The sequence below is a fragment of the Schistocerca serialis genome, chromosome 6, assembly GCF_023864345.2.
Source record: "Schistocerca serialis cubense isolate TAMUIC-IGC-003099 chromosome 6, iqSchSeri2.2, whole genome shotgun sequence".
NCBI lineage: Eukaryota > Metazoa > Arthropoda > Insecta > Orthoptera > Acrididae > Schistocerca > Schistocerca serialis.
This window is the reverse complement of record NC_064643.1, coordinates 554,501,450-554,517,190: the sequence shown is the minus strand read 5'-3', so window position 1 is coordinate 554,517,190 and position 15,741 is coordinate 554,501,450. Positions and strand designations below refer to the sequence as shown.

Sequence of the window (15,741 nt, the reverse complement as noted above, 5' to 3'; positions counted from 1 at the left end):
TTTCAGTACCATTTTGGTCACAGAGTGTCTGGACATTTTGTTTTGATTCACCTACCGCTTTGACATAAGACCAAAATTTCTTAGGATTTTCTGCCAAGTCAGTACATAGAACTTTACTTTCGAATTCATTGAACGCCTCTCGCATAGCCTTCCTCACACTACATTTCGTTTCGCGTAATTTTTGTTTGTCTGCAAGGCTTTGGCTATGTTTATGTTTGCTGTGAAGTTCCCTTTGCTTCCGCAGCAGTTTTCTAACTCGGTTGTTGTACCACGGTGGCTCTTTTCCATCTCTTACGATCTTGCTTGGCACGTACTCATCTAACGCATTATGTACGACGGTTTTGAACTTTGTCCACTGATCCTCAACACTATCTGTACTTAAGACAAAACTTTTGTGTTGAGCCAACAGGTACTCTGAAATCTGCTTTTTGTCACTTTTTCTAAACAGAAAAATTTTCCTACCCTTTTTAATATTCCTATTTACGGCTGAAATCATCGATGCCGTAACCGCTTTATGATCGCTGATTCCCTGTTCTGCGTTAACTTTTTCAAATAGTTCGGGTCTGTTTGTCACCAGAAGGTCTAATATGTTATCGCCACGAGTCGGTTCTCTGTTTAACTGCTCAAGGTAGTTTTCAGATAAAGCACTTTAAAAAATTTCACTGGATTCTTTGTCCCTGCCACCCGTTATGAACGTCTGAGTCTCCCAGTCTATATCCGGCAAATTAAAATCTCCACCCAGAACTATAACATGGTGGGGAAATCTACTCGAAATATTTTCCAAATTATCCTTCAGGTGCTCAGCCACAACAGCTGCTGAGCCAGGAGACCTATAGAGACATCCAATTACCATGTCTGAGCCTGCTTTAACCGTGACCTTCACCCAAATCATTTCACATTTCGGATCTCCATCAATTTCCTTCGATACTATTGCACTTCTTATCGCTATAAATCTCCGCGCGCTGCAGTGGGCCGGGCCCGCTGGCGGTCTCTACGCAGTGTCGGAGTGTGTGGAAGCTGTTCCGATTGCTACGAGGTTCGTGGCTCACCGACCCAGGACATCAAAGTTGAGTGGTGATTTAATTACCGAAGCCAGTCTGTTCACATAGTGCCGTTGGTTTTCATGGTTGGCTGTTGGGGGTATTCCCGTGAGCAACAGCGAGTGTTCGAGTCGGCGAAAGCTTGGCCACCATCCGGTGGAGTTTAACTGTATTTTGGTTATTTGAAGTCCAAGTGCGCGAGCGGAATTTTCTGCCTGTGGCCGTTAGCGTTCAGGTTACCTGCCCTGGCCGCTAATGTAAAACTCAAGAAGTGTACTTTCCGCACCGTGTTGTCGCTGTCCAACACGTGTGTGTAGTTTTGACAGCTTATACGTACTTGGTTGTGGGCGCCTACGCCTATTACGTTTTGGTTTTGGAGTTCCTTGTGTCCTGGTCGGGTGGAAAGCAAGTCGTCTTGTCGGTGGGTCCGTTGACTGTCTCTTGGTTGGGTTACCGACGGACCGGATATAGTCGGGCCGACTACCTGTCTCCCTTAAGCGAACGTTAATATTTCAAGTGCAGACCGACCCCAGGAAACTTCTCAGCGCCGCTGGCTGTACTGCCTCTTCTTATTGGTGTTTGATTATTTTAATGGCTCATAGCCGATGGTTTGAATTTGTATGCTTTTAGTTGAGTTTTCAATAATGGACTTTCGGCCGTTTTAAAATTGAAAGTTCCTTACTTTCAAGTCATGCATTGTTTGGGCCTTCAGCCTCATTTAAAATATGTTTTTGGATAAAGTTTTGGTCCTCCTGCCTTTTGAAAATTCGTTGTAGTTGTGTTTTCAATCATGGCTTTCAGCCGTCCTAAAATTAAAATTCCTTACTTGTTAAGTCTTAGATTGTTTGGGCCTTCAACCTCGTTTGAAATATTATTTAAGGACACAACCTTGCGCTTTCTGTCTTTTGAAAATTTATTGTAGTTGTTTTTTAAAAATTAAAAAGGTTGTGCCCTTAAGCCATAAGATTGTGTAACATATTCAGTAGATAGTAATGTTTGGGCAACTAAATAAAGTTATATGTGTTCGAGTGTTACTGACAGCCGCTCATTTTTGGGCCCTTTCCACAATTCCAACAACCTGTTCCGTCCTGCGGATTTAACCAGGCGTTTCATTAGCCTAGTAGCACAGTCACACAAACAATTGTGCCTGCGTCAAGTCTCTGGCCTCCACGTTGTGTGATGAGGAGCGGACGTTCAGCAACTTGTCACCTACTCGTGGTTTCACCATCCTTCAGCCAGTTTTCATAGATGCTCACGAAGGAAGCACTCGAACAGCCGACCAGATTCCCCGTTTTCGAGATGCTCTTTCACAGGCGCCTGCCCTTTTTCAAAGTCGCTTACGTCAGTCGATTTCCCCAAACCACTGTCACTCCATTGTATCCTTCTGACACGCGACATGGAGAGTTATCCAAATATCTGTGCCTGCGTCAGCATTTTATTCTTCTACCTGTTTTATAGGGGTGGCAAGCCTCGGACCTTCCCTTTCTGTGATGAGGCGTAGTCAGCCAACACCTTACTAATCCTCCTTACCCGCCCTTCGGTCACTTTCCATAGATGCTCACGGCTGTTGCACGGAAACAGCCGACCGGATTCCCCATTAACGATGTTCTCGTCGACAGACAGCGTTGTGTAATGATCTGCCCTTTGTCGACGTCGCCTGTGTCGTTTTGTATCTGCATTCGCGGTGCCTGTGGTCTCGTGAACGATTCGTCCCTGCTTTGCTTATATACGTTCTTTACGTCGTCACGTACTAGCAACGGCATCAGACAATGGTCATCGGTGTCTCTCTTGAAATGTCTCCTGGATAAATCCTGGCCGGCCGGGGTAGCCGAGTGGTTCTAGGCGCTACAGTCTGGAACCGCGGGACCACTACGGTCGCAGGTTCGAATCCTGCCTCGGGCATGGATATGTGTGATGTCCTTAGGTTAGTTAGGTTTAAGTAGTTCTAAGTTCTAGGGGACTGATGACCTCAGAAGTTAAGTCCCATAGTGCTCAGAGCCATTTTTGATAAATCCTGGAAGCCCGATGTATCTGCGCCAAGATATATGTTAGAGAGAGAGATGACATTTATACAGGACAAGGAAGCCGAGACAGGCCATCCAAAATTTGCCAAGAACAGGTAAATAAACCGAGCAGCTGTTTCCGCCAATGTGGCGAATTTCAAGAAGTACGCAAATAATTGTTCTTGCATATAACTGCCTGTTTACGACTGTGATTTCGCTTTTGTAAAACCGAACTTGATAAAACCACAAAATTATATGAAAGCTGGATTGAGTGGCGCCTTTCCGTGTCACTGTTTCACATTTGTTATTCGACAAAAATTGACCTCGCACAAGATGGCTTGGAAATTCTAAATTATAGGCACAGCATTGTTATAGAGTCTCCTTTTATCATTTGCTTCATACACAAATTTGACTTCAAAATGTTAAGTACAAATGCGAATGGGTCCTGTCGGAAGCTAATTTTCTCATCTCTTCACAATAACCCATTTCTTCCTCAGTTGTTAGTTTTCCGATGGAAGTCTGGGTTAAAATAATGAATTCACTGATGCGTCTCTTTGGCTTAAAACGACGCAAGGTGCAGCGCAAGTGGCTGCGGAGTGGAAGCTGGACGAGGAAAACATACAAGGACAGCAGCATTCATAATTACACACACTGACTTTATTTTAAATCACATTACAATTAACAAACTTTCCAGTTGATTAGAAAGCAGCTTTTAAGAGCAAAGAATATTTATTTCAATCTCCAAGAGAATGAAATTTCGACCACAGCTATCAAACAAGTGACAGTAAGCCCTTTTAAATAGCCGAAGGCTATCCTCACGTAAATAGTGATCCCATCCCACAACCTTAAACGACAAATCTTATTCACAACATTAGATTTTAAACAGTTAAACAAATTTTATCCCAGAACAATAATAATGACAAAGCTGCACCTGAACAGCAGCGGTTCAAATAATTACTAATGTTTACCCCACACAATAACAATGGCCAAAACTTAGGCAAATGTTTTTAAATGTTACAAATTTTTTATCACAGGACAATAAAAATAACAAAGCTGCACTTGAACAGCAGTGCTACAATAATAAATCATCTCATCCCACAAATGAATAATGATAAAATGTAATAATAATTATGATAGACTGATTCGCGTACTCACGTAAGTACGATATTGCAGTGGCTGTGTTATTCTGATTGCGATGCAAAGGAACACGCACTGCGGCGACTACAGCCGTTATCTAATACATGAAATGCATTCGCAGTTGCGAATAAGGCAGCCATCATCAGCTGTAGAATTTATTGACGACAGTGAAAATTCGTGCCGGACCGGGACTCGATTCCGGATCTCCCGCTTATCGCGAGCGGTCGCCAACCATTTAAGTATCCGTGAGCAACATCCAGCTCCTTTACACAAAAAGAAACAGTTTCATCATGATTAATTTGCGTTTTGTTACGTGTTCTCAAAACAGTAGGCATACTAAATGTATAAGATGATTTGCCTATGTCCTTGTTATACAGGACATGAAAGGTACGACAGGCAATAACATCTCTAGTGCTTGCAATGTCCAGATCTGCAATTAATTTAATGTGTACGGCATGAAGCACCGCAACAGTAAACCATCCATTGGCCTGAGTATCACTATTCTCTCTACTAAAATTTAAAAGAGCACCTACAAACACAGTTGGAACGAATAGAACATATTGTGATCCACATGGCTTAGCGTTAATCTTAATATTGTCCACAGATTTGTAAGTGGTAGACGCAGCACGTGTTCTTCTATTTCTGTAACATGGCATCTCCTTGACTCCGTTCAGCGCAATAGCCTATGCAGCCGCCCGACCCAGACTGAATGCAATTGCGAATACATTTAATGTCTAACGCGCTGCTTCCCGAGCGGGAAGGCGTGCCGATCCTCGGCACGAATACGCCCGGTGGATTAGTGTCGAGGTCCGGTGTGCCGGCCAGCCTGTGGATGGTGTTTAAGGCAGTTTTCCATCTGCCTCAGCGAATGCGGGCTGGTTGCCGTTATTCCGCCTCAGTTACACTATGTCGGCGATTGTTGCGCAAACACTGTCTGAACATTTGCGTGCAGAATCTACATCTACATCTACGTGATTACTCTGCCATTCACAAAAAAGTGCCTGGCAGAGGGTTCAATGAACCACCTTCAAGCTGTCTCGCTACCGTTCCACTCTCGAACGGCACGCGGGAAAAACGAGCACTTAAATTTTTCTGTGCAAGCCCTCTACCACGCAAACATTTGGGGTTACAGTTGTCTGGTATGAGACGTTTCTGGAGAGTGGAAGGGTACAGTGGGGGTCATAACCGCACAATAACCCTAAGTTCGGTGTGGGGCGGCGGTGGGTTGGGTGACTCTTGTGGCGTGAGGTTGTGGACCACTGCGGGCTACAACGGGACGAAGCCTCTCCGTCGTTTCTAGGTCCCCGGTTCAGTACACTATACACAAGGTAAAACACGCAAAAGTTCTTTCTGAGCTGGTGCGTTAAACAAATTTGAAAGACCATAACAGACATTTTTGAAGAGTACTCGTTTGGCGTGAGAAATATTCATAGTATCATTTAGACTAGAAATTCAGCAGTTGCTTATCTTACAAGATCACACCCGAACTCTCTCGCTTTCGAAACAACCGCAAAATGACCAGACAAACGTGTCGGTCAGCAGTATAGCATGGCATCGCAGGGAACGCTAATTGACGTACCTCCTCCTCTCTGTGAATATTCTCTCTCTCTCTCTCTCTCTCTCTGGGTATCTACAAAAACAGGAAGCGAGTGTTGCCGGATTCGGGAACAGCGAGAGCGGCGGCGGGTTCCGTGCGGGTTTGCGCAACGCTGCGGAGCGCCGGCTGGGCAGGTGACCCCGGCAGTCGGTGCCCCAGTGGCCGCGTCCGGCGCCAGACACGCGCAGGCTCGCCACACCCTCTACGAGTCTACGGAGCAGGCCACACCGCGACGCCGTTCCACACGCCTCGGCCTGCCACCGGCCAGCGCGACCGCACGGTTTGGGTAGCGTCTTACAGCGCGGCCCAAGACTGGGCATTGTTCGAGCTAACGCCGCTGCCGTGCGTGAATAACCGCGCTCCAGCCAATCACGCTGTGTCTTTTCCATTAGTCAGCTGTAAGTAGGTAACGTGTGTGCGTACACACAATGAGGGAATACGGGACTGGCACCGGAAAATTATGTTTCAAAAAATTGCGGCAACAGGTGCTGGGAGTATTCGCTACGCTGGTTTTTGTGCCTGTAGTGTGAATTGCTCCCTAAGGTGGTGTTTTTGTTGTTATCTTCTGTCCGAAGGCTAGTTTGATGCATTCTCCACACCTTGCGTAAGCCTCTCAACCTCTGCATAACTGCTGTAACCAACATCCATTTGAACCTGCCCAGCGCACTCATAGCTAGGCCTTTCTCCACCATTTTTGCCCCCACGCTTCCCTCACTCGCCAAATTGATATTCCTTCATTGCACACAATATGCCCCATCAAGCAAACCATTTTAGTTGTGCAACGTATTTCTTTTTTCGGTGGTTTCATTCATATTTTATTTCTTGACGCCACAGCAAACACGATACCCTTGTACGTAAGTGAAATGTGGAAGATAAGCAGCTCAGACAAGAAGAGAATAGAAGTTACTATGAAATGACAACCTTTAGCTGCTTACAGGCGTTCACATACGTCAACGGGGACAGATGAAAATGTGTGCCCCGACCGGGACTCGAACATGTCCGAAAGAACAGATACTATCTTCTTATATATATATATATATATATATATATATATATATATATATATATATATATATATATATATATATATATATAGTTGAGGCTCACCAGCCATTTGACCAACTTCTTCTGTGCGGATGCACAAACAGTGCCCGAACTCTTACGGCAATCAGCAACGCGCCGCGAGTAATGAGTATAATGGGCGGGGGCACTACGAATGTAGTGCGGCACAATACGTTGAGAATGTGGATCTCGCGGGAGGCGTGGCAAAGATAAATCCCTACAGTCGCACTCTCCTCTGTGTCCTCGGTGGCTCAGCTGGACAGAGCGTCTGCCATATAAGCACGAGATCCCCGATTTGAGTCCTGGTCGGGGCACATATTTTCATCTGTCCCCGTTGACGTATGTCAAGGCCCGTAAGCAGCTAAGGGTTGTCATTTCACAGTAGTTTCATTCTAATGATCTGCATGGTCATCGATGGTATCTGTTCTTTCGGACATGTCCGAAAGAACAGATACCATCTTCGTACATATATAGAGAACAGAAGCTTTTGAAATGTGGTACTATTGAACAATGCTAATGATTAAATATATGCATCGAGTAACTAAAGAGGTAATGCTGAATCAAATCGTTAAAAAAATATATGGCACAAATTGGCAAAAACGATTTCGATACAATTAAGGACTGTCTTTTGCTGAATAAAATACAAGCATACTGGTTACTGTATTGACGACTTCCTTCACAGAACACCCCGCAAAACCACCACTCCTGGAGCAAAAGATTATGCGGAGTGCTCACTCTAAGACGGCCCCTAGTTGGTGAGTATTATTGCACAACAATATTTTGCAGTATTGTTGAAGACCCCCTAACTGCTCGACAAAACTGTGCAGTCATGTGCTACAACATTTCCTCAGGTTCGTAATACTAGAAGATCAACACATGGATAATTGTTCTTAGCCGGCCGCGGTGGTCTAGCGGTTCTAGGCGCTCAGTCCGGAACCGCGAGACTGCTACGATCGCAGGTTCGAATCCTGCCTCGGGCATGGATGTGTGTGCTGTCCTTAGGTTAGTTAGGTTTAAGTAGTTCTAATTTCTAGGGGACTGATGACCACAGATGTTAAGTCCCATAGTGCTCAGAGCCATTTGAACAATTTGAATTGTTCTTATTTGTGGCAAGCAAGGAAGAAACAGAGTGTGGGAGAATATTTAGTATAAGGAATGTCAAGGATTAGCTCATGAAAACTTATTGAATGAACTGAGGTGGATCGAAAAATCATCAAATCTTTTTACACGTCGGTAGTTCAGCATTTGATACAGTACTGAAAGTACACTGCAAAACAAAATTAAAATGTCACTTATTTTTTGAAACCCCGTCATTTTTCACCTTTGCGAAACGGAAGTTCAGAATTTGGGACGAACGTGTCTACAACATTCCTTCATAATGGTGCAAAAGCACCGTGCCCTGGGACATCATTCTCGTACTCTGTCACGCATCAAACAGCAGCGTGTCGACATGTTCAAAAAACGGCCAGAGCTGAGACGTTCATGTGAGCTGTAATGTGGTTTCATGGTGTCACATTAGCGCCAAATTTCACCACAGCTGTGCCCAGTGCAACGGTGAAAGTCGTTACACCTTTCTCGAATCTAGCGCCTGCTGGACAAACGCAAAATCTGAGGGGTGTCGAGAGGGTTGCCTACCCTGCTGACCGGTGTGGATCAGTAGATGGGTGACTCTGTACAGAGACGTTTTCAGTGTTGAACAAAGGTGGGACCGAGGGTGTTGCCGAACTGGGGTTTTTAGAGGAACCATTTGCCGTTCTATTCACGCGTGTGTCAATGTCGCACTCCCCTCCCCCTCCGTGAAAACACCACAGGAAGGTGCATAAAAGGGTCGTTGAAAAAGCATAACACACTGTTCCGCTTCGGGTCACGTTCAGATTTCGTCGAATGGTTTTCCACCCTGTATACCAAAGCATAAATTACGGTCAGGCTACACTCCATATGGGTGACGACACGTTCACTGGGGTCGCAGCCCCGTAATGTACTTAGAGAAACATTCAATCGTTTGGAAGGCGTCAGAGACGTCAAATGTTGTCAAGAAAGCCGTTGCATATATAATTGAAAATTGTCGTTTTAGACCGCGAAATATGTGAAAATGAACGCCTCAAGAGAAGGGGTGATTTCATTCGCGCCATTTACGACACATCCGGAGGTCGTTTCGTGTCGATTCTGAGTACTGGTGAGTCGGAAATATTTTCCTTAGCCATCCATATACAAGCTGCCTGATTTCAACGCTGGGGGTCGCTGTTCTGACCCCCCCATCGCGGAGGTGTCAAGATAATGGGCGAGATGTTGGCAAGTGGAGGTGTGTCACCTTCCACGGTGACGTTGAATGGAACTATAGTTAAATTTCTTCGTACATCCATATTTAAACTGGATGATGGTGGGATATCAACTGGTATAATTTTTATTAAAAATGAAAGTCCTCCAGAAGAACTTAAGACTTCATATTTATTTGGCTGCTAGTTTCGACGTTGCGTCAACGCCATCTTCAGGCCCGTACACTTTGATGAAATCAATTGTGTGTGGCTGAGTACTAGAAGTCCGCAGCGAGACAATACGTGCTCCACATGGATGGCGGGCAGTAACTGCAGTATGTAGATATAGATTTGGATGTAGAAGAATAATAGGAGACGAAATTTTACCTATTGTGCACATATAGTGTGGTAAGAGTAATACGTGATTAAACTTGGGGTCGGCACATACCTTCCCAGCCCGTTGTCAGTCTCCCTGACCTTACAGCCGCTATTTGTCACTCAGGTAACTCCTCAAATGACATCATGAAGCTGACAGCAGATACTTTCACTTCTCCCTTCAAGCAAAAATTCCTGGCAGTACCATAAATCGAACCTGCGTCCTCGGCATAACAGTCAGTAGCAGTCATACACGCTTTTATTGCAGCTACTTTTTTATTTCATGATTTTGCGTGTCATTCTTGCGCAGGATCCATGCTAATCTTCTCCGTATTTTTCCAGTTTTAGCATACGTACCTCCAAAGTCAGTATGCCACAGAGGCGGACCTTGCCTACATACAGGGTGGGAGATTCAGTGGACAGAGCTATCAAATGGTTCAAATGGCTCTGAGCACTATGGGACTTAACTGCTGTGGTCATCAGTCCCACAGAACTTAGAACTACTTAAACCTAACTAACCTAAGGACATCACACACATCCATGCCCGAGGCAGGATTCGAACCTGCGACCGTAGTGGTCGCGCGGTTCCAGACTGTAGCGCCCAGAACCGCTCGGCCGCTCTGGCCGGCCCAGATCTATCACCTCCGGTAGGAGCAACGGCTGTAACCCGGCTGTACATCGAGTCCAACTGCGCTTGCAAAACAGATACGTGGACATCATTCTATGCTGCTACAACTCTGTGACATTTTCGGCGAATCGTAGTGACAGAGCAGTGGCAGTCTCTAAACAACCTATGGCCAAGTGTTTGGGTGAGGGGGTTGGAGATTGTGATGACCGCGACAACAGTCTAACGCCCGCTGTATCGGGGTGTGTCAGAACAGTACCTCAATCATGTGGCCTTGCATTATCTTGTCGAAATGTAACGGAGACCTCGAAGACAGGGCACAGCCTCTGGCTGGCCTTAACACGTCAGAAATGTTAGGGCCACAGACTCGGAATATTTATTCTTCTCGAAACCACCGCCGGCCGCTGTGGCCGAGCGGTTCTCGACGCTTCAGTCCGGAACCGCGCTGCTGCTACGGTCGCAGGTTCGAATCATACCTTGGGCATGGATGTGTGTGATGTACTTAGGTTACTTATATTTAAGTATTTCTAAGTCTAGGGGACTGATAACCTCAGATGTTAAGTCCCATAGTGGTTCAAATGATTCAAATGGTTCTGAGCACTATGGGACTTAACATCTGAGGTCATCAATCCCCTAGAACTTAGAATTACTTAAACCTACCTAACCTATGGACATCACACACATCCATGCCCGAGGCAGAATCCGAACCTGCGACCTTTGCGGTCGCGCGTTTCCAGACTGAAGCGCCTAGAACCGCTCTGCCACACCGGCCGGCTAAGTCCCATAGTGCTTTGAGCCTTTGAACCAATTTTTTCGAAGCCACGACACATGAATATGTCTTCAATTGTGGTGTAAACATACCCGGGACTCATGTGAAAAGATAATGTGACAGTACCCTTGTGTCTAGTGCAGTTTTCGATGTAGCACTGTAATGATAGGGAGTGGTGTTCTGGACGTCGTTACATTGTCCATATGGATACTTGATTTGTCACAAGTTACGCCATTTCCTTATTCAAGGCACGTGACGTGGCTGTGTCGTCTTACGCGGCCGAGTGAATAACATGTCTGTTCTTTTGGGTGCTAGTCGCGTGTGGCCGTTGACAATATTGGTGGCGTTGAGTAATGCTCCTCTGATCTTTTTCATATTCGAACGACATTTGTATGATGCCGGCCAAGGCGAGCAGCATTATCGCGGAACGATAAATCGCAGTCATGATTGGCGACGATCCTACAGGTGTCTAATTCCAACAGCTGTTGGTAAACGTTTCACCTTCTCATACCAGCCATAAAAAGTAACCACTATTCAATTGCGTCTACCTCATTTACAGGGTGAATCATCTAGATCTTGGACTACAAATATTGCGGAAATGAAAGGCGCTGTTGGTGTGAGGTTATCAGAGAATGCATTAGTAGTAAGGGGTTCGTACTGTTAGCCAATAAACAGATTGTAATAATACTTACAAAGTGTATTTTCTATGCAAACATACATTTTTTAAAAGAACGGTTCCTATTGACCTTAACAAACTAAAAGTAAGATAAATTAGAATGTCAGTGGAGTCTGTTGTAGGATTCTAGTGCCAGCCGTTTACGAGATGTGCTACTCGTATTTTGAAAAATTTCCGCACCGACACTTGTTGGTGCCGATCAATCTGAGTACTTTCTAGATATAATGTAGTCATGTTTTCTTACAACGTGCTGGCTTTCCGTCAGGTCATTTATTACACAGAGAACAACAGCGGTCCTATCACACTTCCCTGGGACACTCCTGACGATACCCTCGTCTCTGATGAACACTTGCCGTCGAGGATTCAAGAAGTCTTCGAGCCACTCACGTATCTGGGAACTTATTCCGCATGCCCGTACCTTCGTTAACAATCTGCAGTGGCGTACCGTTAAAACGCGTTCTGGAAATCTATGAATATGGTATCTCCCTATTGCCCTTCATTCATAATTCGTAGTACAGGGTTATTACAAATGATTTAAGCGATTTCACAGCTCTACAATAACTTTATTATTTGAGATATTTTCACAATGCTTTGCACACACATACAAAAACTCAAAAAGTTTTTTTAGGCATTCACAAATGTTCGATATGTGCCCCTTTAGTGATTCGGAAGACATCTAGCTGATAATCAAGTTCCTCCCACACTCGGCGCAGCATGTCCCCATCAATGAGTTCGAAAGCATCGTTGATGCGAGCTCGCAGTTCTGGCACATTGTGTTTGTTCACTTCACCATTAAGAAAAAATGTTGCTTCATCACTGAAAACAAGTTTCGCACTGAACGCATCCTCTTCCATGAGCTGTTGCAACCACGCCGAAAATTCAAAGCGTTTGACTTTGTCATCGGGTGTCAGGGCTTGTAGCAATTGTAAACGGTAAGGCTTCTGCTTTAGCCTTTTTCGTAAGATTTTCCAAACCATCGGCTGTGGTACGTTTAGCTCCCTGCTTGCTTTATTCGTCGACTTCCGCGGGCTACGCGTGAAACTTGCCCGCACGCGTTCAACCGTTTCTTCGCTCACTGCAGGCCGACCCGTTGATTTCCCCTTACAGAGGCATCCAGAAGCATTAAACTGCGCATACCGTCGCCAAATGGAGTTAGCAGTTGGTGGATCTTTGTTGAACTTAGTCCTAAAGTGTCGTTCCACTGTTATGACTGACTGATATGAGTGGATTTCAAGCACGACATACGCTTTCTCGGCTTCTGTCGCCATTTTGTCTCACTGCGCTCTCGAGGCCTCTGGCGGCAGAAACCTAAAGTGCGGCTTCAGTCGAACAAAACTTTATGAGTTTTTCTACGTATCTGTAGTGTGTCGTGACCATATGTCAATGAATGGAGCTACAGTGAATTTATGAAATCGCTTCAATCATTTGTAATAGCCCTGTATATCACGTGAGAAAACGGCAAGCCAAGTTTCAAATGAGCGATTCTTCCTAAAATCGTGCTGGTTTGTGATCAGAAGCTTCAGGTCTCAAGAAAATTTGTTATAGTCGAACTGAGAATATGTTCAAATACTCTACAGCAAACCGATTTCAGGGAGGCCACAGTTTCAATGAGCAACAATGTGCTTTGCGTTTTAAGCGACATTTTATCCGATCTTCAAGTTTTAAGCGATACTTTTACTCTGTATGTTTTAAGCAATATTTCTGCTAACCTTTATGTCTTAAGCGATATGTTAGTTTATGTTATGTTTTATTTACATGGTTTGCGGCTTAAAGGCTCTACGCCAATCCAAAACAAAAGATAAGAAAGCAATAACAGTATGTACGAGAAAAGGTACAAGGAAAGTTTTGCACTATAGCTTTGTTTATTCAATTTTTTCGAAGTAATTTCTCTCACATTGAATACACCTCTCGATCCTCCGAAACCAATCCATAAATTAGTACCCCAAGTTTCTGTAGGGAGTAAGGAAATCTCGTTGTGCCAAACCCTCAGATTGTCCTCATCCCTTGAAAACTGCACTCCTTTCAGCTTCATTTTCACGTGCGGGAACAGTGCAAAGTCACAAGGAGCCAGGTCTGGACTTAAAGAAGGGTAATCAAGAAGTTTCAGTCCTGTACCCCGCGCATGCTTTAGTACGGTGAGCTGGAGCGTTGGCGTGGTGGAGCAACCAAGTGTCCATTCTTGACTTCAGTCGCAGGTTTTTCAAATATTGGATGACTTGGGGCAGGCACTGCTCAGTGTACTTTTTAGATGCTACTGTCTTCTGTGTGTCCAAAACAAAACGCTCCACAATTCCACTCGATTTGAAAAAAAAAAAAAAAAACAAACAGCTATGATTTTCTTCTTTACTGATAGGGGTTTTCTGACAGCTACGGGTATGTCGTCATCTCCAAAAACCCAAACTTTGTTTTGAGTCTTAGTCGGCACGTCATAATACTACAGCCAACTCTCAACACCTGGCATGATGTTATTCACATACTGAGATTGTCCATTAGAAACCTTTAACATCTCCCAGCACCAAGCCACACGTCGTGTCATCAGTCTATGCGGCACCCAGAGATAAAAAAAGTTTCTTTACTTGCAAATTGTGGTGTCACCGCCAGACACCACACTTGCTAGGTGGTAGCCTTTAAATCGGCCGCGGTCCGCTAGTATACGTCGGACCCGCGTGTCGCCACTGTCAGTGATTGCAGACCGAGCGCCGCCACACGGCAGGTCTAGAGAGACGTCCTAGCACTCGCCCCAGTTGTACAGCCGACTTTGCTAGCGATGGTTCACTGACAAATTACGCTCTCATTTGCCGAGACGATAGTTAGCATAGCCTTCAGCTACGTCATTTGCTACGACCTAGCAAGGCGCCATTATCATTTGCTATTTATCTTGTGATGCATGTACCGTCAGACCGATGTTCACCAATTATGGATTAAAGTTAAGTATTCCAGCAGCTACGTACTTTTCTTGTTAGTATAACTCCTTTAACTGTTCCAGACCTCACGCCAGCCGGCGTGAGCTTAAACGCGTGCCTTTCGGCTACCCGTCACTGTGGATTGGCTGTCTTGCCAGTCCACAACACAAATGACCAGGCAGAATGGAACGAACTGCTGATGAATTCAGCCCTAAGGTATCCTTTGTCTTCTTATAGGTCACTGTCCTGTCTTCGTCAAGCATTTTCCTCGCAGCATCAATGTTTTCCTCCTTAACTAATTATCGTGGCCTAGCCGTCCTGTCAGCAACCTTCAGAGTGAAATTTCCTCTTCGGAATTCCTTGTACCACCTGACTATAGTTGTACGATGTGGATATACATCACCGAGTGTAAGAGCCATTTCTTCAAAGCACTGGTCTATGTTTAAACTACTCGCGAAGTTGTACAGCAAAACTGCCCGAGTCTCACTTCGTAACCACGATGCCATGGCAAGCACTTCAAACTAACCCTGCTACTGAACGACTGTGCCCACAGACTTGGCACAGCGCTACAATGCAAATATGAAATATTCTCAGAACACAGCAACACTCAGTCTCCTGCGACTTAACTGTTGCGTCGTATTGCCAAACTTTCCTAGTACCCATTGCATAAGGGATAGGACTCAGCCATTAGCTTAGCTCTCGTCATCGCCTGAGCTGAGGCGCCACGCCTAGGAGTCAGAGGTTGATTGACGCAGTCGTGCTGCCGGCGCAAGTGGCAGTGGGGTCGTGAGGACTTTCGCTTGCCGTACTCTGCTCGTCTGCCGGGAGAAAGCTGCGCAAGGTCGCTGCCTTCACGGCCGCCGGCTCGGTACGCACGATCGGCCGACCACGCGGGTTGCTCTGCTGTTTAGGAGCCCGAAAATCACAGCCTCGGCTCCCAGCTCCGCCTCTTGGGCCCGGGGTCACCGCATAATGCGTGCGTTGGCGAGTGCTATTAGCCCGCTACAACTCCATCATAGGGGCTGTCCGCCACGTTTTAGGAATATGCTTGTGCCAGATCACTACACTCACGATTTTCTGGAGAATTGAAATCTTGCTAAGTGCTTTGTTGAGCGCTGAGTGGTGCACCATTGTATGCAAAACTGTAATTTAAGTGCGACGAATTGATATTGTAGTGACCAGCATATACCGACTGCTAGAATCGGACGCTCCGTGCTACGAACGCATCTCGGTGTCTTATCGAACCAAAGATTTTGTTTTAGGGACTCTTTGTAAAGGAAACGGAGAAATCGGACGTGT

At 45.4% G+C, this 15,741-nt stretch overlaps 1 protein-coding gene and 1 non-coding gene across 2 annotated transcripts in view; one reads left to right on the top strand and one right to left on the bottom strand.

The window, feature by feature from the left end:
• Positions 1 to 15,741, top strand: part of LOC126484205 (uncharacterized) — a 369,533-nt gene that overhangs the window by 127,855 nt on the left and 225,937 nt on the right. The window lies entirely within an intron of this gene.
• LOC126485633 (U6 spliceosomal RNA) lies at positions 9,735 to 9,841 on the bottom strand. Its single transcript, XR_007588054.1, has one exon. It is a non-coding gene; the product is annotated as a U6 spliceosomal RNA (small nuclear RNA).